The 11,192-nt window shown below is 45.4% G+C and overlaps 1 protein-coding gene across 6 annotated transcripts in view; it reads right to left on the minus strand.

Annotated features, from left to right (window-relative positions):
- ABHD18 (abhydrolase domain containing 18) overlaps positions 1-11,192 on the minus strand; it is a 40,773-nt gene that overhangs the window by 29,431 nt on the left and 150 nt on the right. For 2 of the 6 annotated variants that reach the window (XM_089778001.1, XM_089777998.1), the window contains exon 2: positions 4,106-4,226. The exons of 2 other annotated variants lie outside the window; for them this stretch is intronic. The gene's annotated coding sequence lies outside the window, so the exon portion shown is untranslated. Of the gene's footprint in view, positions 1-4,105; positions 4,227-10,770; positions 11,181-11,192 lie in introns of those variants that run through there. 2 more of the 6 variants (XM_089777999.1, XM_089778000.1) reach the window with 2 other exon arrangements.

Below are 11,192 nucleotides of genomic sequence, written 5' to 3' on the forward strand. Positions count from 1 at the left end.
CAGCCCTCATCCCCCCCCTGTGCTGCTGCCTTTGTAGCATGGGGGAGAAGCAGGCAGGAGCCAGTGATTGTGGGGAGCCAGCTTGTACTGGTTACAGTTAACTGGTGGGGGCTGGAGCAGCCCTCCATCTGCCACAGGAAGGAGGTGCTCCAGCCCCACAGGGCCCGCTATAGGTGGGTGTGTATGCGTGTATGTGTGCCAAAGCAGCCCCTGACCACATTTGGGGCAGTGTTCCAGCCCAAGTGGGCTGGAGAGCTCCCACCCAAGTTAATTAGTTAACCAGTTAAAGGTAACACTTGACCAGTTAAAACTGAACAGTATTTTACATCCTACTTAAAAAAATTTAATCAGTAAAGAAAGTAATTAAGGAAATGACAACTGTTTACTGTTAGAGTCCTTGCTCAACTCCCCCCACTGTACTCATTAAACTAAACTTGTTTAATAAAGTGAAATGAAGAAAATTCCCTCTCTGTATTAACCGAAAATGTTATTTCTGCCAAAAACTTGCTTACCACTTCAACAAACTCTGGGAGCAGGTGTATAGCCAATACCTTCCTTCAGTTGAGTGGCTCTTTTAAACCTCAAGAACAAAAATGTATGGCTTTTTTATTTTAAAAGTTTACATGTAGGCCTTAAAACTTTTTTTCTTAACTGAACTATATATAAATTAAATGCTTTTTTCTTTAATTATAAATCTATTTAAAATAGGCTGTCAATTTCTTTTATTTTTTAAAAAAAGTCATTAATTTGAATACATCCCTGTTTGATTAGTAAAAACAGTTGTTCATTTTGACTCAGTTGCACCTTCCAATTGTAAGGCATGACTATGAGCTGTAATGCTTGGACTTCCAAAGTGGCTGGCAAAATGTTTAAATACAAATGAAGTCACTTTGTCCTTGAATTTTTTAAAATTAACGATTAATACAGGAAGATTCTTAAAAAGAACCTAAATTTTTATCCTGGTCTACCCAATAATCGCTTTTCAAATAACCAGGCTTCTAGTTAGATCCAAAACTATTAAGTTTCTGACCAAAAACAAACCTGTAAGAAAACAACGAATTATTTCCATATTCAAAGGAAAATAATTAGGGTTGCAATTAACTGCAATCAACTCATGCAATTAACTCAAGTTAATCACGATTAATCAGTTTTAAATGCACTGTTAAACAATAGTAGAAGAGCAACTGAAGTGTATTAAATATTTCCAGAGGTTTTTCTACGTTTTCAAAATACATTCAATGACAACACAGAATACAAAGCCTATATTGCTCACTTTATATTTTATTACAAATATTTGCAAAGAAAATTACAAAGAAAATATTTTGCAATTCTTCTCCTACAAGTACTGTAGTGCAATCTCTTGAGAGTCTAATTTGTACATAAATCTTTAGAAATCAATCCATCACTAAAACAAACAAGTTTACATTTATAGGAGATAATGCTGCTTGCTTTTTATTCACAATATGTACATTAGATATCTTTTTATTTAATCATGTAACCACACAATCTTAGCAGTTACACGACTATTCTATGGTCCCGAGGGCAGGGTCAGCATCATCTGGCCCCATTCCTTGGGAGCCCCCTGCTGCTCTGTGCTGCTCCCTCTGTATCAGAGGAAGCAGAGCGGGGTTGCAGGTGGGAGCCGGTCCACAAGGGGGACAGCATCAACCTCTGACTGTGGTGGGCAAGAGGTCCCCATGGATACAGGCTGCACTGGCATCCTATGGAACAGCCTCTGTCTGCAATGAGGCCGGGCCATAATGGACAGGGGCTGCTCCAGCATCCTGCCTCCCCTGCTGCTGCCGCCTTTGATACAGAGGCAGCAGGGAGGAGGTGGGTCCACAAACCCACTACTTAAAAGACAGCTCCCCCAAGCACCCCCGATTCCTCTGTGGAAGGCAGCAACAGGAAGCAGGCAGCTACACGGAGCCAGCTCCCCAGTACCAGCTCCTGCTTGCCTCTCACTCTCTGAGCTGCTGTCTATCAGAGGCAGCAGCGAGGGGGGCAAAGGGCAGGTGGCTCCATAGGATCTGGTGCTCTTGGGGAGTCAGCTTAAAAATTGGCTCCCACCTACCCCGCTCTTTGCTACCTCTGATACAGAAGCAGCAGAAGGAGGGCGGGGGAGGAGAAGTGTGTGTAGTTGGCTGGATTAACCAATAAGCCCAGGCTGATCAGTTAATTGTTTACATGACTATTTGCTTATATCTGTTCTAGTACCAGAGTCCAGGGACAGAGAGGTTTGGTGGTGGGGCCAGAAGCACTGCAGGGGTAGCATAAGGGTGATGGCAATAGTATGGATGCTTACTAAAAATGTGAGGTACAGGAATTCTGCAAGCGTGCCCTATCCTTAATGAGTTCTGGGAGAATATGCATACTGAAATTAGTTAAATGGGGAATTAAGAATAAAACTATTCTGTTTAAATTAGGGACATGATACAGGCAGTCCCCGGGTTACGTACAAGATAGGGACTGTAGGTTTGTTCTTAAGTTGAATCTGTATGTAAGTCGGAACTGGCGTCAGCCGCTGCTGAAACTGATCAGTTTCAACCGCAGCTGAATCTTGACGCCAGTTCCGACTTACATACAGATTCAACTTAAGAAACCCAGGCGTCCCCAAGTCAGCTGCTGCTGAAACTGATCAGCGGCTGATTCCAGGAAGCCTGGGGCAGAGCAACTCTGCCTCAGGCTTCCTGTAGTCAGCCGCTGGTCAGTTTCAGCAGCGGCTGACTTGGGGACGCCTGGGGCAGAGCAGCTGGGGTGCTGCTGGGTTGCTCCAGTAGCACGGCTCCTCGGCGCTACTGGAGCAACCCGGCAGCACCCCAGCTGCTCTGCCCCAGGCGTCCTGATTCAGCCGCTGCTGAAACTTACCAGCGGCTGACTACAGGAAGCCTGAGGCAGAGTTCCTGGGGAGCGGCGCTGCGGGACCAACCCGGCAGCCCCCAGCTGCTCTACCCCAGGTGTAAGCAAGAAAAGCCTGGTCTGCTGGGAGGGGCGGGAGGGCACTAGCTGCACCCCCCCCAGCAGACCAGGGAGACGGGGTGGTGGGACTGCCCAAGTCCTCCACAGCTTTGCTCCGTCTCCCTGGTCTGCTGACCTGGGAGACGCGGAGCAAAGCCGCAGAGCACGCGGGCAGCGGGACAGTCCAGGCGCGCCTGGGCTGTCCCGCTGTGGGCGTGCTCCCAGGCTTTGCTCCCCATCTCCCTGCAGATCAGGGAGACGGGGAGCAGGTTTTCTCGCCCCAGAGGACGGGGGCGGCGGACCGCGGCGCATCTGGGCATCCTGCCGCTCCCGTCCTCCAGGGCGAGAAAAGCCCCGTTCGTAACTGCGGATCCGACATAAGTAAACCAATGAGCCCAGGTTCATTTGTTACACTTTTACATGCAGGCTGTCCCCGCTCTGGGAAAGCAGCGGAGACAGGAACCAGTGTTCAGCGGGGGGTGGGGGGGAAGGGAAAAAAGAGGACCAACTTTTAAGCAGGTTTCCCGCAAGCACTGACTCTCGCCTGCCCCCCACGTCCACGCTGCTGCCTCTGACACAAGGCAGCTCCCCACGTACACCGTCTCTTGGGGAGCTGCCTCCTCCTACGTGTAAAGCTTTTTAACATCTCTAGTTTAAAACTTGTTTGTTCTTGCAAACCTGATGTCACTGTCCCTTAAAGAATCAGAGTGATTTCTTCTACAGGCCTCTTACATTCGCGGCTAAGAAAACAATATTGCAAAATGAGTGTTGTTCTGAGAAGTGCTACAATTTAGAATTAGCAGCTATGGGACAGTAACTGAAGCCCTAGATAGACAGAGGTATAGCAAAAAATCCACCTAACAGGAGACAGGTTATACCAGCAACATTTCTTTTGCTAGTCTAGCTTTTACAGTTCCCTGAACAAGAAAGGTTATAATGGTGTAAGGACTTACTTGAAAATACAACTGCATCTCCAGTAAGACTTTTGCCACCATAGCTATGTTGGTTAAGGGGTGAGATTTGAAAATCATTCCATCGAATTCCTTGACGGCATCCCTTTCAGGGAAGGGTGCTTCTTATTTATGTTGAAGATTGATCAGTAAATGGTAGTATAATGACAACATTTTAGTTAAAAAGCTACACTTACTAAAATAACGAAGAGCCGCTTCTGTGCGCTTGACAGACCAAGCAAAAAAGTTAAGCCTGTTACTTGTGTATGTCACAGAGCATATGATCCTCCAGTGGAAGTTTCAGGATTTTCTCTACACCTAAGAAAACACATTTAATAGCAATTAAAACACTACAACCTTTGTTTTATGAAACATGTACAGATAAGTGGTATAGGCAGCATATTGCCCAATCTCTATCCTCTGCCCTAATCTAAGGAACTGTATTACCCTACAGACAATGGAAGGTGATTATGCAGTTGTAGTTCTTCTGTTCATCTAGTTGTGTGTCTGAGGTGTTGTAAACTTGAGCTCATATCACAGCCCAACTGTAAGCTCTTTTAAATATAACAAATTATTAGTTTTCACAAACTAATAATGCAGTCCTTTGCACATCTATACAGCTAACTAACTATTGAAGAATTTCAGTCATTTGTAAACAAGACAAAAATGCTCAAAATAAATTTCTGTTCTTGTAAATAGAAGCTTCTATTTGGGAGAGGAACTTAATCCTTGATATTCTGTTTACTGTAGACAAGGAAAGAAAAATAAGCATTTGAGACACTCTATACTCAAATGTGAATCTGTATAACATGTCTCTCCATCACCTCCCCAAAAATACTAACCAGTTACAGGCCTAAAATCCAACATAACATTTAAGAGACAAAAATAAGTGCTGCATAGCCACTGAAAAGCCAGGAAATTTTTCTTTCTAGTAGGGACATAAGAGTGTAGCTATTTAAATGGGTAACCAATAAGCATGAGCTTATCGGTTACCCAAATGGTTACAAGTGTTTTGTGGTCCGGCTCCTGGGGAGCTGGCTGCGGCCCATGTTCCTAACGCTGCAGCCACTGCATGCCAGGAGCCATATTAAAAGCTGGCTACCTTTGAGCACCAGCTGCTACCTCCCCTCCTCCCACACCATAGCAATGTAGTGCCCTCCTTCCACACCATAAGCAGGAGCTGCTCTGGCATCCTGGCTGAAGCAGCCCCTGTCCATGACAGCCCACATGGGGCTTGGAGCAGCCCTCTGCAGTTAGTAGGCAGAGAACTGCTCCAGCACTCACTGGTTAACCTTGACCGTTAAGCCTCACTCTAATGGGTGAGGCTTACTGATTAAACATTCATATCCCTAGCACAGATTAAAATTTCATACAGATAATAATTGTATAGTTCTATACATCCATATGCAACTGAATTTATAATGGTGTACCAACTGAATTTATAATTATGTAAAATTATAAAACTGAGAAAGTAAGCAATTTTGATCCTTCTGTATTTTTATGTTTGATTTATGTTTGATTTTTTAAGCAAGTAGTTTAGGTAAAAGTAAACTCGGGGTAAGCAAGGCAAATTAATTTCCCAGAAGCAGTTCAGTACTCTGGAAAGGTTAAGAGCCACTGACCTAGACAATGTCTCACGGTCTACACTGTTATTTATACATATGTGTCAGGTGGACTAACTGGATATGTATTCTACAGGTCAAGAAGTGGTCTGTATAGAACTATGCTTTATAATCATGATTTTAAATCATACTTTCATATACTTCTGATGGTGATAGTGGCCTCCCACAGCCTTAAAAATCTATGAATTTAGTGCCAGGATACAAAGAATAAAATTGAGTAAAACAGGAGAAATGAACAGTGGTCTATTGTGGTTAGTTACTGCCATTTTTATTTTTAAAACTATAATTTATACTATGCCATAAGATGTGTTCCTCTCCCCCAAATATCAAACTCTAGTACAATTTACAGGGACTATGTATCCTAATACTCTGAATGAGTCAATCAAAAGCTGTAAGCAGTTATAGTGATGGTGAAATGTAAACAAGAGTATTTAAAAAAAAAAACCACAGCACTACTACAAGACAGATTTTTTTTAACGTTCTAACTGAGATGCAATATTCTGGAGATCAGGGGTTGGCAACCTTTCAGAAGTGGCATGCCAAGATTCAAAACATTCACAGATATGCGTGCTGGGGGGAGAAAGGAGTGGTGGTGGGGGCAGGGGACAGCAGGGTAGAGATGTAAAGGACTAATCGGAGAATTAACTATCCAATAAGCAAAAGCTTATCGGATACTCGACATACTGGTCACTCCCCCACTTGCTGCCTCTATCGGAAAGAGGCAGCAAAGGGGGAGGAGGGAGAGAAAAGAGGGGGAGCCACCTTAAAAGTCAGTTCCCCCAGCTCCAGTTCCATGGGCCGGGGCAGGAGCGCAGTGGCATTTCACTGCTGCAATACGCAAAAGCCCAGGCTGGGGCTCTTGTATACTTCAAAGGAGGAATGCTGCAGGGCACTTTTGCCTGGCAAATGTAGCAACAGCCAGGCAGGCTCTTGCTACATTTCAAAGCAAGAAATGCCCTTATCAACTAATCGAACAGTTGATGGAAATTCTATTAACTATTCAATTAGTTAATTAATCCAATTTTAACATGGCTAATACAGGGGTAGGCCAGGGACCATATTTTCTGAACCAGCTGCAACTAAGGAGAAGAGTTTAATTTAAATTATTAAACAGATTAAGTGTTTTAACTCTCTCACGTTTATTTAAAATTAAGTTTGATAAACTAAGTAAAATATTATGTCCAACAAAAAAGGTTTCAATGTTTTCTTTATTTATGGCATGATTGTGGAACCTTTTTTGGGTCAGGGTCACTGGCCCACAGAAAAATCAGTTGGGGACCACACAAGTAAAAAGCAAAAAAACTCCTCCAACCCCCCCTCTCCCGCCAACCTTCACTGATGTGGTCCCCAACTAAGACACCTTACTCCTCTATTGCTCCAGCCCCACGGGGAGAGAGGAAGGGACAGGGAGGGCAGAGGTTCATGGTTTCCCATAGGCCAGATTTACCTTTCTGGGGTGCTGGAATTAGTGGATTTTATGGACCCCCTTCAGCTCTGTGGTAGGAAGAAAAGTGAGGGTTGCAGTGTGAGAGACAGGGCTGCCAGGGAGTGCAGGATCTGAAAGAGACGTGGGGTGCAGAAGGAGGAGAGGTTGAGGTCTGGGTGGGAGGTAGGGTGCAGAAGCAGACTGGGAGTAGGGTGTCTGGCCAGGTAGAGGGAGCAGCAACAAGGGAGGGTGCAGCGTGTGTCCAGGAGGGAGGGTGCAGGAGCAACAGTGGATGCAGGAGCAGGGTCAGGGTAGGTGTCTGGCCAGATCAGAGGGGAGGGTACAGGAGTGGGACGGGGTAGAGTGTCTGCCCAAGAAGGAGAGTGCAGGAACAAGGGAAAGTGTCAAAGCAATTTGGGAGTGTGGGGTCTTAGCAGGAGAGGGGGAGGTGAGTGAGTGAGGAGGATTAGGGTGTGGGGGTCTGGGCATGAGGCTGGATGCTTACCTGGCTTTGGGCCCTTTGCAACAACTGCCGTGGCCTGGGTTGGCCCCAGAGGCACTGCTGCCACAGCTGCCAGCCCTGGAGGTCCCACTGCTGCAGCCACGTGATCTGGGGCTGGCCCCAGAGATGCTGCTGAGGAGCCTCAGCCCCAGTGCTACCTCCTCCCACTGCAACCTAACCTGCTGCATGGAGAATGGGAGGAGCTGAGCTCCCATCCCGCATGCTGCTGAGAAAAAAAAAACGGCTCATGTGCCACTTACGGCACACGTGCAGTAGGCTGCTGAGCCCTGCTATAGATTATGGCAAGGGAAAGAGGAAATAAAATTTCAAGTTTACCCTAATGAAACTGTTGGAGAAGGACTTTATCCCTTTGAACTATACATATACTGAAAACTAACTATACATCTCTGCTAGCATACGTGTACTTTTTCTATACATGCAAGATTTATCCAAATTCCCACTCCATGAATTGGGCCAAAAGAAATCTGCTGAGGTTCAACAAGGACAAGTGTAGAGTCCTGCACTTGGGATGGAAGAATCCGAAGCATTGTTACAGGCTTGGGACCGAATGACTAAGTAGCAGTTCTGCAGAAAAGAACTTGCGGATTACAGTGGATGAGAAGATGGATAGGAGTCAACAGTGTGCCCTTATAGCCTAGAAGGCTAATGGCATATTGGGGGTGCATTAGGAGGAGCATTGCCAGCAGATCCAGAGACGTAATTATTTCCCTTTATTTGGCTCTAGTGAGGCTGCATCTAGAATAGTGTGTCCAGTTCTGGGCCCTGCCACTATAGAAAGGATGTGGACACATTGGAGAGTGTCCAGCGGAGGGCGACCAAAATGATTAGGGGGCTGAAGCGCATGACCAATGAGGAGAGCCTGAGCGATTTGGGTTTGTTTAGTCTGCAGAAGAGTAGAGTGTGTGTTTGGGGGGGGAGGGGGGAGAGAGAATTTGGGAGCAGCCTTCAACTTCCTGAAGGGAGATTCCAAAGAGGATGGAGAAAGGCTGTTCACAGTAGTGATGGATGGCAGAACAAGGAGCAATAGTCTCAAGTTACAGTGGGAGAGGTCTAGGTTGGATATTAGGAAAATCTATTTCACTAGAAGAGTGGTGAAGCACTGGAATGGGTTACCTAGGGAAGTGGTGGAATCTCCATCCATAGAGGTTTTTAGGTCTTGGCTTGACAAAGCCCTGGCTGGGTTGATTTAATTGGGATTGGTCCTGCCTTGGGTAGGGGGCTGGACTTGATGACCTCCTGAGGTCTCTTCCAGCTCTACGATTCTATGAATGTCAGCTCACTATAACATTACACTTACACACAGCCTGAAATTACATGATTATCACCATAGTAAACAAGTAAAGGCATAAAGAATCATAGAATACTAGCACTGGAAGGGACCTCGAGAGGTAATCAAGTCCAGTCCCCTGCCCTCAGGGCAGGACCAAATACTGTCTAGACCATCCCTGATGGACATTTATCTAACCTACTCTTAAATATCTCCAGAAATGGAGATTCCACAACCTCCCTGGGCAATTTATTCCAGTGTCTGACTACCTTGACAGTTAGGAACTTTTTCCTAATGTCCAACCTAAACCTTCCTTGCTGCAGTTTAAGCCCATTGCTTCTTGTTCTATCCTCAGAGGCCAAGATGAACAAGTTTTCTCCCTCCTCTTTATGACACCCTTTTAGATACCTGAAAACTGCTATCATGTCCCCCCTCAATCTTCTCTTTTCCAAACTAAACAAACCCAATTCTTTCAGCCTTCCCTCATAGGTCATGTTCTCTAGACCTTTAATCATTCTCGTTGCTCTTCTCTGGACCCTCTCCAATTTCTCCACATCCTTCTTGAAGTGCGGTGCTCAGAACTAGACACAATATTCCAACTGAGGCCTAACTAGGGCAGAGTAGAGCAGAAGAATGACTTCTCGTGTCTTGCTCACAACACACCTGTTAATGCATCCCAGAGTCATGTTTGCTTTTTTTGCAACAGCATCACACTGCTGACTCTTATTCAGCTTGTGGTCCACTACAACCCCTAGATCCCTTTCTGCTGTACTCCTTCCTAGACAGTCGCTTCCCATTCTGTATGTGTGAAACTGATTATTCCTTCCTAAGTGGAGCACTTCGCATTTGTCTTTATTAAACTTCATCCTGTTTACCTCAGACCATTTCTCGAATTTGTCCAGAACATTTTGAATTATGACCAGGGCTCGCTGAGCTGCAGCGAGCCCCACTCACCAGCCGTGCCGTCCGGCATTCTGCGCATGTTCAGATTGCCCGAACCTGGCTCTTTCGGGATGTAATCTACTCACCAACAGGCAAGTAGATTACATAGATTGTCAAGCCCTGATTATGACCCTAGCCTCCAAAGCTGTTGCAACCCCTCCCAGCTTGGTATCATCTGCAAACTTAATAAGCATAATTTCTATGCCAATATCTAAATCATTGATGAAGATATTGAAGAGAGCCGGTCTGAAAAAGATGGCAGTATAGTTTGTGACAAAAAAGACAATTCTGACCAACAAAATAATCTTAACAGAATAGCACAGAATACCCATCAACATTCATGATCATGATGAAAGTATCCTTTCATATCACAACAACAGGATACATTTATCTTTTCCAGTACAAGAACTGGGACTTTAAATACCACAAACAGACCTCCAGGATTATTTTTTACTCATTTTTAAAATGTATTTTCAACATAACGGATATAAAAAATTGGAAGAAACCAAGATCCTCAACAAAAAGTACTACATAGTTTGAGAACATCATGTACTTCTGATTATACTGTTTATGGATTCTTGCTTTACTTTGTCCTGATTTACATCTGTTGACTACTAGTTCTGGCTAACATTTACTCGTTTCAAATACAACTTAAACAAACAGATCAACTGGACAAGAAGCAGATACATAGTCCTGTCTTTTGTTTTAAAAGGTAGCACTATAAAGACTAACAAGATGGTTTATTATTTAGCTGTTTGGAACGGAAATCCATCAACCCTATGAAAAAACTTACACAGATTCAGACACCTAATAAACCATCTTGTTAGTCTTTAAAGAGCTACACAGTCCTGTCATTTGTTTCAGCTAGCCCAGACTAACACGGCTACATCTCTATTACTATACTTTTAAAGGTGAACCATAAATTGAAACACAGTAAGCACTAAAGACAAAACTTCAAGCCAATAGTTGTACCACATACAGTTTACAGGCAGATTACAAGCAGAAACCACCACAATATTTTTCTGAATAACTGTTTCAGCAGATGGGTTAGGTAGGCAAGAGAACACTAACGGCCTTGTTACCTTCCACTGCAGGTGTGGAGCAGGACGTACCCAAGCGGTGACACACTGGATTAGTCTCACGTACATTTTCAGCGAAGGGGGGGGGGGGTGAGCGGCCCCGACAAGATCGATTTAAACGGACACAACTGGACTGCAGTCACGCTGGGGTGCGGGCGGGGGGATTGCCACAGGTGCTGGAAGTAGGGTTGCTACAGCGCACCCCCCCCCCCCGCTTGGATCAGTGACAACAACCCGGTAGACAAAGTTTCAGCTCCAGCAACCCCCCTAGAAAAACTGCTTCAGCTCCAGCGGGCAACTCGGCCGCGGCGACACGAGGAGGGTGGGGGAGCGCGCGCACCCAGTGGCCAAGGCAGGGCCCAAGGAGCAGGAAGGGCGGCGAGGCGGGCCAGGCACGCGGAGGACGGGGCGAGCCCGGCGACGAG

Source organism: Pelodiscus sinensis, chromosome 4, assembly GCF_052426305.1.
Source record: "Pelodiscus sinensis isolate ZL-2025 chromosome 4, ASM5242630v1, whole genome shotgun sequence".
Classification (NCBI taxonomy): domain Eukaryota; kingdom Metazoa; phylum Chordata; order Testudines; family Trionychidae; genus Pelodiscus; species Pelodiscus sinensis.